This window comes from Dendropsophus ebraccatus, chromosome 1 (genome assembly GCF_027789765.1).
Source record: "Dendropsophus ebraccatus isolate aDenEbr1 chromosome 1, aDenEbr1.pat, whole genome shotgun sequence".
NCBI lineage: Eukaryota > Metazoa > Chordata > Amphibia > Anura > Hylidae > Dendropsophus > Dendropsophus ebraccatus.
In genome coordinates, this window is record NC_091454.1 from 141,615,471 (window position 1) to 141,626,921 (window position 11,451).

Consider the following 11,451-nt stretch of genomic DNA (forward strand, 5'->3'; position numbering starts at 1 on the left):
GTCTTTTTTAACCAAAACCAAGAGTGGATTAAAAACACAGAAACTGTGCAAATCTTTTGATTATAATTTTGCCCTGTCAGTTCCACTCCTGATTTTGGTTGATAAAAGACTGACAGGAATACTATGGGGAGATTTATCAAACTGGTGCAAAAGTAGAATTGTATTAGATTCCACTTTTCATTCCTCACAGTTTCTTTGACAAATGAAAGGTGGAATCTGATTGATTGCTAGGGGCAACTAAGGGCCCTATTACACCAACAACTTATCTGACAGATTTTTTTTTAAGCCAAAGTCAGGAAGGGATTGGAAAAGAGGAGAGATCTCAGTCTTTCCTTTATTACCTGTTCTCTGTTTATAGTCTATTCCTGTCTTTGGCTCAAAAAAAATCTGTCAGATAATCTTTTGGTGTAATTGGGCCCTTAGACAATGGTACTTTACACCAGTTTGATAAATCCCCCTCTATGTGTGAACATAGGCATACTATGTCTATGGCCACATGGAACCTCTGTGTTGAGACAGAGTCATATGTACTAAGTAGGCTGACCCAGCAACAATTGTTCAGCTGTCATTCAGCTGTTATTTTTAAAGCACCCTTGATTCCAGAACACTATACAAGCAATAGGAGGTGACAGGAAGATTACAAAATCAAAACAGGTTACATGAATAAGGTAAATGGCAGACTGGTACATGGGGATAGAGGACCCTGCCCACGAGGGCTTACAATCTACAAGGTAAGGGGAGGAAGACAGGAGGTAAAGGGGAGCCAGTCAAAGTGTGATGCAGAATTTTTATAGATTATAGCCTAGTTTAAAGAGATGGGTTTTCAGTAGAGATGAGTGAATCATGCTGTTAATTCATTTTGTTTTGCAAAGCAAATTCCACGCAATTCATTAGCAAATTCGCTAAACATGGCGTCTGCTATGGTGGATGCACATGTTTAGTTACAGTACTCAAGCAGTAAAGAAGACAAAAGCTGAGGGCACTCACTGGGATGGATGCAAAAATTTGTTTTTATTTTTCATGCAGTTAAAAACGGCACGGCATCACAGCTCGGGTGGGGACACCAAATACTCAGCAGTATGGACATGACAGCCATTTCACACAAATGCGCGCTTCATCAGATAGACCATCAAACCCCTTCCAACCCCTATACAACACTTATTCAACACTTTCCATTCCCAGCGCCACGCACCCATTAGGTTACATCACTTTGAAGCTACAATCCGTCAAGAGTGATTCGTAGACTGCTGATCTCTGTTCGTACAGTTGGTCCAACATGTGGAGGGCCAAGTTCCACCATGTTGGCACATCGCAGATGAGTCTATGTTCCTGAAGTTGACAATAGTATTGGAGCTGACGAACCAAGTAGGAGTAGCTGAAGTGTGTGCAAATTTTCCACGACATCTTAAGAAGCTCCTGGAGTCCTGGGAAGGAATGGTGGAAACTTTGCATCAGTGGGTTCAGCATGTAAGCCATGCACGGAAAGTGTGTCATCCCTCCCTGCTGCAGTGCAGACACAATGTTCCTCCCATTATCTGTCACTATGATGCCCACCTTCAGATGTTGAGGGGTGTGCCATTTTGAGATTTCATCCTCCATGGAGCGAAGCAGTTCCTGCCCGATGTGACTATGTTCACCCAGGCTGCCCAAGTGCAGGACAGCCTGACAGCGGTGGGCTTGGCAGCGTTAGTACACTACAGGAACAGGTTGTGCTACAACGTGATGACAGGATGAGGTGGTGGAGGTCAGGGCCATATTACCAGCTGCTGCTGCCCTAGGCACTACACCTGCAGACGCTCCATCTTTACTCACCAATTAGCATCATGATTTTCTACTTTCTGAACATCATTTTGATATCTGATCAGTCTTAGGCCGCGTTCCCACATTTACTGTACGTCACCACATGCAGCCGAAACCAGACCCTCAAGCGGTAACCAATAGGCGTATGGCCAATAATCCTGGTAAAAGCACATGACTACTGAGAAAGAAATGGAAATGTGGTTTCGGCCACATGCATTTCTCTAAGTTTTTCATGTTTCCACATTTCCACATACATTGGGTCCTATTACAGGGCTCGATAACATTCTGTAAGAGAGCGTCAATCTTCTAGATCAGCCCTCACTTACTGAGCCCATACACTGTCTGATAATTGGGCAGCAAGGGCTGCATGTTAGCAATGTCCGCACAGCCCTTGTAAAAAAATAAATTCCGACATACCTGTCCACACTTCCTGGTGTCCTGATAGCTTCCGCCTGCTCCTGGCACCATGTGAAGTCACAGGCCGCTCAGCCAATCACCAGGACAGTGCTGCATCATTATCCAGGTGATTGGCTGAAGCTAGAAGGACCTCAGGAAGCATGGACATTTACATAGGAGTTTATTTATGCGCTGCATTGTAATGATATAGCTGCAGGGCTGCTTCATTACAGCACCGGTGATTGGTCTTGGTCTTAGAATGGTGGGCAGAAGGTTTCTCCTACTACATGTACAGCATTCTGTATTAAGATGGTAAAATCTGTAGATGAAGCACTAACCTTAATTGGATCTTTGGCAAGATTCTGATGGTTATCGCCTCACAATAGTGTAAAACCCTGTTTTCTCTGATGCCATTTATGCAGTGCTAATTTCAATGCTAATTAGTATCCTTAAAGCATACCCATCATTTAAAAAAAAACTTTGACGTATCACCTATTTTAATAGGAGGTTTTTTTTTTAAAGTTAATTTCATGAGTGAGTTTTCTTTATAGGCGTTTTTACCTCCTTTGGCCGAGGTTTAGTACTGTGTACAGTGGTACCTTGGTTTAAGAGTAACTTGGTTTAAGAGAGTTTTGGTTTAAGAGGTCACAGTTTTTCAAAATTGTGACTTGGTTTAAGAGCATTGCTTTGGTTTAAGAGCTCCCTGTACTGGGTGGGAGGGGGAGTGGAGGAGGGGCATGGTCTGCATAGCGGGGTCTCTGACCCAGGAAGTCTCCCTCACCTTCCAAATCATAGCAGATCCACTTCAGGCTGGGGCTCACATCAGGGGACAGGACTGTGGTGGTAATCTTTTCATAGCTGTAACCCCTCTCTCCCCGGACAGAGAGTGCTGCATGTATGTGCCGACATCTGCCCTGCTCATTCCTTCATGCTCCCTGCAGTCTCTGTCAGCCCTTGTGTTTCCCATCCTGTACAGTAACTTATAATATCACATAGTCTGCTGTTTCTGAATGTTTGTTTTATTAGTTTTACATGTTCAGAATAATAAATCATTATTTTTCGGGTGTGGAACCAATTGTCTGCATTTCTATGATTTATTATGGGAAAATTTGCTTTGGTTTAAAAGGGGATTTGGATTACAAGCGCGGTCCTGGAACGAATTATGCTCGTAATCCAAGGCACCACTGTATTCTTCTTATTCACAACACAGTTTTTCCATTAATGCCCTAAATTTACTCACAGTGTTCCAAAATGAAGACATTGAAAACAGATTTTTCGAATACTAGTACTAGGAATACACACCAGATAAAATATTTCTAGTGGGTATGTGAATAATAAGGTTATTGAGTATCACATTTAATCTTCTCTTTATTTTTTATCTGACATCTGCTTTGTCTCTACAATATAAACATATTTGTTCTCTTAAAGCGTAACTGTCATTTCAGGGCCATTTTTTTGAAAACATTAAATATCAACAGTTCAAGCGATTTTAAGAAACTCTGTAATAGGTTTTATAAACCAAAAGAGTTTCCTTCTGTACTGAAAAAGCAATCTCCCAGCCTCCCCCCTCACTTCAGAAGAAGCAGGATTTCTGTCTCCATTATGTGGCTATGGAGAGGGGAGGGGCTGTTAAGAGTGACTGAGCACGGAGGATTTCTGCAAAGCACAACACCCTGCAATCTTCTCTCAGTAAGTTCATAGATAAGCACTGACCTTTCTGACCCCAGAATCCAGCATTTTAGAAGCCCAGACAGTCTACAAACAGCTGACCTTCATGTCACTTCTTCCTGCTCCCTCATCTCCCTCGGCCCCTCCCCCCTCCATAAGGATAGAATGGAGAGAGTAGAGCCCGTCTTCACTGGCTTCTCTGTAATGAAGATGTGTTTGCCTGATAATGCACAGATAAGAAGTCAGGGGGGGAGGCTGGGAGATTGCTTCTTAAGTACAGAAGGAGGCTTTTTTGGCTGATAAAACCTATTACAGAGTTTCTTAAAATCGCTTATACTACTGATTTCTTCAATAAAAAAAAAATATGACAGTTACGCTTTAAATATGAAGTGTTTTAAAATGTGTAAGTGACTAAAATAAGTTTGTTATAGTTTGTTATGACTCAAAAGATGTTGATGTAATCGTAAGGACTTGAGGAACATATATAACAAGTCAGTTTTACCCCAGGGTGAACGGCGTAAAAACGAAAATCTCTCAAATAAAAGAAATGCGTTTATTTTTTTCAATTTCACCACACATTGAATTTTTTTCTGGTTTTGCAGTGTACTTTATAAAAAAAATTCAGTCTGTCATTGCAAAGTACAATTAAAGGCGCAAAAAATAAGGGCTCATGTGGGTTTCTAGGTGAAAAAATGCAAGTGCTATGGCCTTTTAAGCTCAAGGAGGGAAAAACGAAAATGCAAAAATTGAAATTGGCCCGGTCCTCTAAGGGTTAAAATAAAGCTATACTTACTTGTATCCTGAGGGCCTAGGCCTTTAAGTCGTCCCATTCCGATGACGCAATGGAGGGGTGGAGTTTATGCAATGATACGTTACACGACGTAACAGGACTTAGAGGTTTATATGCCAGAACAAGCAGCATCTATGTGTGTGTCTGTCATACAGCAGCAGTCCCCTGCCTCATTAAATTCTTTTGACTTCTATGGGCAGGAGCCATAACTTGATAGGGAATGAGTAGCTGATCGGTAGGGATCAGACTGCTGGGACCCCGGCTGATCCCAAGAGTGGGTCATATGTCTCCTAAATGAATGGATCAGTGCTGCATTCCTCTGCTGGACTTCTGAAGTTTGACAAGTTTGGGGGATCTCAGTGGTTAAACCCCTTAACCCCCTCCCCTCTGTTGAGCTAGTTCTTGTGCATATGGGAATAACTTTTGATGTTTAAATAACACCTTTAAAGTATTGTTTAAAGGACACTTATGTGCAGTCCTATGTAACACGACAACAAGCACAGAGATCAATCTGTGAGTACAGACAATCTAGTAGATCATGTGACCTGCAGTCCTATGCAACACCACAGATAACACAGTGATTACTGTCTGAATACAGATAATGTAGTAGATGTGACTTACAGTCCTGCAGTTACACCACAGATAACACAGTGATTACTCTCTAAGCAGTGGCATAGCTATAGCTGTAGCTCTGCCTATTGATGCCATGCACCTTCAGCTCACTGGGGAGGAAGAAGGAATGCCTGGAGACTGCAGAGCCAGGTGAGTATTTTTTTTTAATTAAAAATGGATACTACAGTGGGGTTAATATATGGGGATAGATTACCTACTAGAGATATTGCCTATAAGGAAGGAGGCAAGATTACCTTTACGAGGGAACGCCTGCACACAGAGGGGGCACAGAGGGGGCATAATACTATTTGGAAGCACAGAGGGGGCTTGTCTACTACTTGGAGGCACATATTGAGCATAACTGCTTATATAGGTGCACAGAGGGGCACTGATACTGTGTGAAGCAATACATATTACATATAAGCAGTACAGTACAGTCTATGGAGGATGTGCAGATGTTACAGGATGACTTAGACACACTGAGTGTTTGGGCGTCCACTTGGCAAATGAGGTTCAATGTGGATAAATGTAAAGTTATGCACCTGGGTACTAATAACCCACATGCATCATATGTCCTGGGGGGAGTTACTCTGGAAGAGTCACTGATAGAGAAGGATCTGGGTGTACTTGTAGATAATAGACTACAGAACAGCACACAATGTCAGTCAGCTGCTTCTAAGGCCAGCAGGATATTGTCATGCATTAAAACAGGCATGGACTCTCGGGACAGGGATATAATATTACCGCTTTATAAAGCTTTGGTGCGGCCTCATCTGGAGTATGCCGTCCAGTTTTGGAACCCGATTCATAAAAAGGATGTTCTAGAGCTGGAGAGGGTACAAAGACGGGCAACTAAACTAATAAGGGGAATGGAGCATCTTAGTTATGAGGAGAGACTAAAGAATTACATTTGTTTATTCTGGAGAAGAGACGTTTAAGGGGAGATATGAATAACTTATTTAAATATATAAATGGCCCCTACAAGAGATATGGGGAAAAGATGTTCCAGGTAAAACCCCCTCAAAGGACAAGAGGGCATTGCCTCCGCCTGGAGAAAAAAAGGTTCAATCTCCGGAGGCGACAAGCCTTCTTTACCATGAGAACTGTGAATCTGTGGAACAGTCTACCACAGGATCTGGTCACAGCAAAAACAGTAGAGGGCTTCAAAACAGGGCTAGACAAGTTCCTAGAGCAAAATAATATAAATGCATATGTATAGAACCTATCACCCCTCCCCCTTCCCTGTATCCATCCCCTCCTTGGTTGAACTTGATGGACATGTGTCTTTTTTCAACCGTATTAACTATATATGGGGAGTTTGTGTATAGATGAGAATGATGCTGGAGCATCATGCTAAATGTTTATCCGGCAAATCCTGTGGAAATGAGCCATGGCCGGAGAATTTGTCATGATGGCCAGACTAGATGGGAAAGAAAAGAAAGAGTGAAGACCTTCAATTAACAAAAACGTCACACCCCTGTATGTCACTAGATGTAACTGCACTATAATCACTTACAAAGTCTGCAGAATCTGTGTACATCTGAATCTACCTCTATATGGTCACTGTTAAGGGGGAATACTGTCCTTTATATAGTGGATTTTAGGCAGTAACAGTATAATGGTATTATGCAGTGGCGGGGGTTCGGGGATATGCAGATTTGTAGAGCGCTCACAGAGAAGACAGTCAAGTGATTGATGGACACATTGAGCCAAGACTCTCTGTACTGGCTGGAATTCCTGTGCTTAGTCTGTTTTTTTTTCAACCATCAGAAAATCTGCCTTCAGGAGACTGGACCTGGATTTCTGGTAAGTTCAGCTTTGTTTTACAGCATGAGAACAAAAAAATGAATGTATATTGCAAACTTGTTTTATATCACATCTACTGTTGATTTAGATTTTTAAAGTTATAACGACAGTGACACTCCAAGGGGGCAATATATTTCTGCAATTCACAGGGGGAAGCAAGTTTCTGTGTACCTGTATAATCTGCATTCACAGAATGGTCACATGTAATGACTTAGGAGCAGGTTTACATATTTACATCTAGGACATTGTCTAGCCATTTGTCGCTGTTGCTGCCTGTAGGGACTGAACCTGTCACTTGACATTGTCCCTAGCACAAAATAAATGTGCACTGTGTCTGCCGGCACTGTCAGGTCAGACAGCACATCCCAGAGTTCAGAGAGAATAGAAGAGCAGACAGGATCAGATCTTCCGCCAGCATCCGAGAGTCATGAGGCTTTGATCCCAAAGCTTTGAAGCAGAAACACATTGATCCTCATCTGTCTTACAGCAGACCAAAGTGACCCAATGACAGCAGCATGTTTAATAGGTTAACCGAATAATTGCATCCAGCAGCAACATTTATTAATGAGTCGTACTTAATATGCAAAAGTGCCTCTGACATATCTGAGCTACTGACCTAATTCAGCCATCCATTTATTGTTAGCTATGATACATTACAATATATAGATACAGTGATAAAGTATTCCCATTATGGCATAACCACAGGATATGCCATAAATGTGCCCTAGATGTGGGCAGGGGTTTCGGGATCCCAAAAAGCCAATGCAAGTGCCCCCACCACTGCCAAAAGCTATAAACCAAAAAACTTCTAAAATATGTGCTAATTTACTAGCTATAATATATGCCAATAAAGACTGGGGGGGATTTATGAAGTCTTATATTAGGCCCTGCCCCCTTTTCCCCGGCAGGATTAACTAAGAGGTGCACATTACTAAAACATTACTGGTGCTTGTAACCACCTTTGAAATGTCATACAGACATGTGAAATGTATTAGGATATGTTCACACAACGTAAGAGACCGTCTGTTCTGTGACTTGTCCGGGTCACGGAATGGCCGGTTTCTAAAAAGATCATCCAGGCCGCCCCGCAGAGTTCTGATGAGGGCGCATCTGTGCACGCCCACATCAGAACTCCAGGAGTGGATTAAAAACACAGAAAGGATCTGTTCACACAATGGTGAAATTGAGTGGATGGCCGCCATATAACAGTAAATAACGGCCATTATTTCAATATAACAGCCGTTGTTCTAAAATAACAGCAAATATTTGCCATTAAATGACGTCCATCCACTCAATTTCAACATTGTGTGAACAGAGCCTCTCTGTGTTTTCAATCCACTCCTGGTTTTGGTTGCAATATGAGGACCACAATACTGACTGAAATATACGTAGTGTGAACCCAGCCTTGACCTGGCTAGCCTTTTTCCCTGTCAGAGTAGTCATCAAGAAGGCAGGAACAGCAAGAGGGTTAAGTTTTAGGGCGGCACTCACCCTTTTACTCCTCCTGAGATTACAGTGCGGCTGCTGCTACTGCACTCCACTACTTTATTTCCCCTATCCCTGCTATTCTGCCTTCCTCTTGATAAGGTGTGAGCTTCTCCAGTAAATCGCCTGAAGAAAAAGTTGACCAATCCCACCTGGCTATGTGCATACCTATCTAGTGTCCCAGTAAAATAGTGCAGGATTTTAAGTGCTGCCGGTGTCTCTTTTACCATCACATAGTTTCATTAAGCTTTAAAGTCAGCATAAATTATTAATTCATGTTGTTGCTGAGGCTGCGGGGGACATGACATGCATACTTACCTGTCCGTCTCTGCTGCAGCTGCCAGTTCCAAGACCTCCTACTGTCCTCCGCTCTCCATTGCTGTTAGCAGTTTTAAGTAAGGTGCCAGGATTATGGATCAATGCGCTTCATATTTACTGCATTGATGTCTATGAGCAATTAAGATACCGCTCATAAACGTCCCCCTAGGGGGGACTGCAAAAGTGTATAAAAAATGTTTTTTAATATATAAATAAACCCATCCTATAAAAAGTGATCAAAAAATCACATATATACAAGTGTGGTACCATGAAAAAAACCTACAGATTATAGCACTAAAAATAAGCCCTCAAGTAGGTCAGAACATAGCAATTTATTTAAGCATATTTATTTCTTAAATGTAGTAAAATAAAATAAAAGTTATATAAATTGTTGTAATGATACTAACTTCAGGAATATAGATAACATGTAAGTTTTGCGGCATATTTTATGTAAAATTAATCAAGTCTTTACAAAGTACAATTGTTGTCGATAAAGAAAAGACCTCATATAGGTCTGTAGATAAAGAAAAAATTAAAGAGCTATGGTTTTTTAAACACAATGAGGAAACTATCTGATCTGTGCTTTGTGTTTTTTTCCTACATAGTTAAAAAGCCGGTGACCATTCTGTATTGGAGACTATACATTTTTTTGCCAGGACTTGTAACTCATATAGCAAATTGATAGAAAGATATTGCAAGTGATGAATTGTTTGTCACAGAAGTAATATAGTATAATTCTTAGTTTATCTAAAAAAAACCTTTCACAAGTTCATTAGCCAATCCCAACATAAACCCCTAACATTCGAAAATAGTGAGAACTATGAATGTGTGCGTGCTTCATATGTCATATAACATAGCAAAATCTTCTTGTTTCCTGTAGAACAAACCGTGATCGCCATCTTGTGTTTATCAGTCACTAATACATGAGATTCAGATTTTGTTTGTGACATATCAAGGTTTAAAAATTTTCACTGCTCATATCTATTAAAAGTTATTCAGTAAATCCCCATGACAAGAATTGTAGTTGATTTTTAATACTTTTCAAATGGCAATGAATAAATATCCATTTCCAACATGTTTATTAGAATCAGAATACATCTCCCACTTATATACATGTTAGATACAATTATTTTATGCAACATACTATTACATTTATAATGTCTGGAAAATGTCATTATCAGTGCACTTCTTATATAAAGTTCTTATAGCATCTTGATAAATGCATATAACTATGTTAACATGTATACTTATAGTGGCAGATGTATCAAGGTCGGCTCCTAGTATAGATCAGCAAAGAGTCGCAAGCAAGCCCCACCCACCACCAATAACTGTGTGATTTTTTTAAAAGTTTTGCACCCCACTTGCCATGTGGGCGGGAAGGGGGCACAGCATTATGCCTCTTGTGGTTTAAACACAGAGAAATTTAAAGTGTCACTGTCATTTTGTATTTTTTTGCAGAAATCAATAATACAGGCAATTTTAAGAAACTTTGTAATTGGGTTTATTTGGCAAATATGCCATTATCTGCATTCAAAAAGACTTTGAGTCCTATTCCACTGGACGAGCAACAACGTAAACGAGCGCTAATCTGCTAGATCATGCGCTCAATTACTGGGTCTATTCCACGGCCCCATTGATCGTGAAACAAGGGCTGCAGGGACATTGTTACCGATGTCCTTGCAGCCCTTGCTTCATCCATTACCTGTCCGGGCACAGGTCTTCTTCTCCCGGTCCCACGAGCCGCAGCAGTTTCGGAGCGGGGCTGTCTGAACTGACAGATCACTGGCCGCGTCGGTCCTGGTCAGTGATTGGCTGAGCGGTCTGTCAGTTCAGACAGCCCCGCTCCGAAGCCGATGCTGCCGTGCAGGACCAGGAGAAGAAGACCTGCGGCCCAGACAGGTAATGTATGGTTCTGCTGAAATCGTTGGTCGCCGCCGCGCACCGCTATTCATCCGTAGCGATGTGCTGGTTTGAACCTAATTTTAGTTTTGAACCTAAATGAATGATCAGCCGATGACACGATCATCGGCTGATCATTCTCTCTATTCCACTGAGCGAAAATCGGCCGAATGGGGCCGATTCGGCCGATTATCGCTCCTGTGGAATAGGCCCCTTTCCCCAGGTCCCCCCCCCTCCCTCCTCTCTCTCATTCAATGGTCATCATCAGGAAATCTCGACTCTTTTACATCAGTTGAGCCCTGTGTAATCTATAGAGAGGGGAGGGGGGAGGAGGGAGATCAGTCGCCAGAAAAGAACAAAGGGTTAGACAGTGGGACCTGTATGAAAGCCGGTATTCAGAGGTCAGAGAGGTTAGTGCTGACTTCAGAGGAGATTGCCAGTGATGTAGCTGTAAATTAACTCTTTGTTTTCCTGTTTTGGTGCCTCATCTCCCTCCACCCCTCCCCTCTCCATAGGAAACCATGAAGACAGGGGGAGAGCTTCAAACTGCTTTTTCATGATAAAAATGCTTTTTTCGGCTAATAAACCCAGTTACAGAGTTTCTTAAAATCGCCTGGACTATTTATTTTTGCAAAAAAAAAAATTAAACACAAAAAGATACAGCTGTTGATGCATCT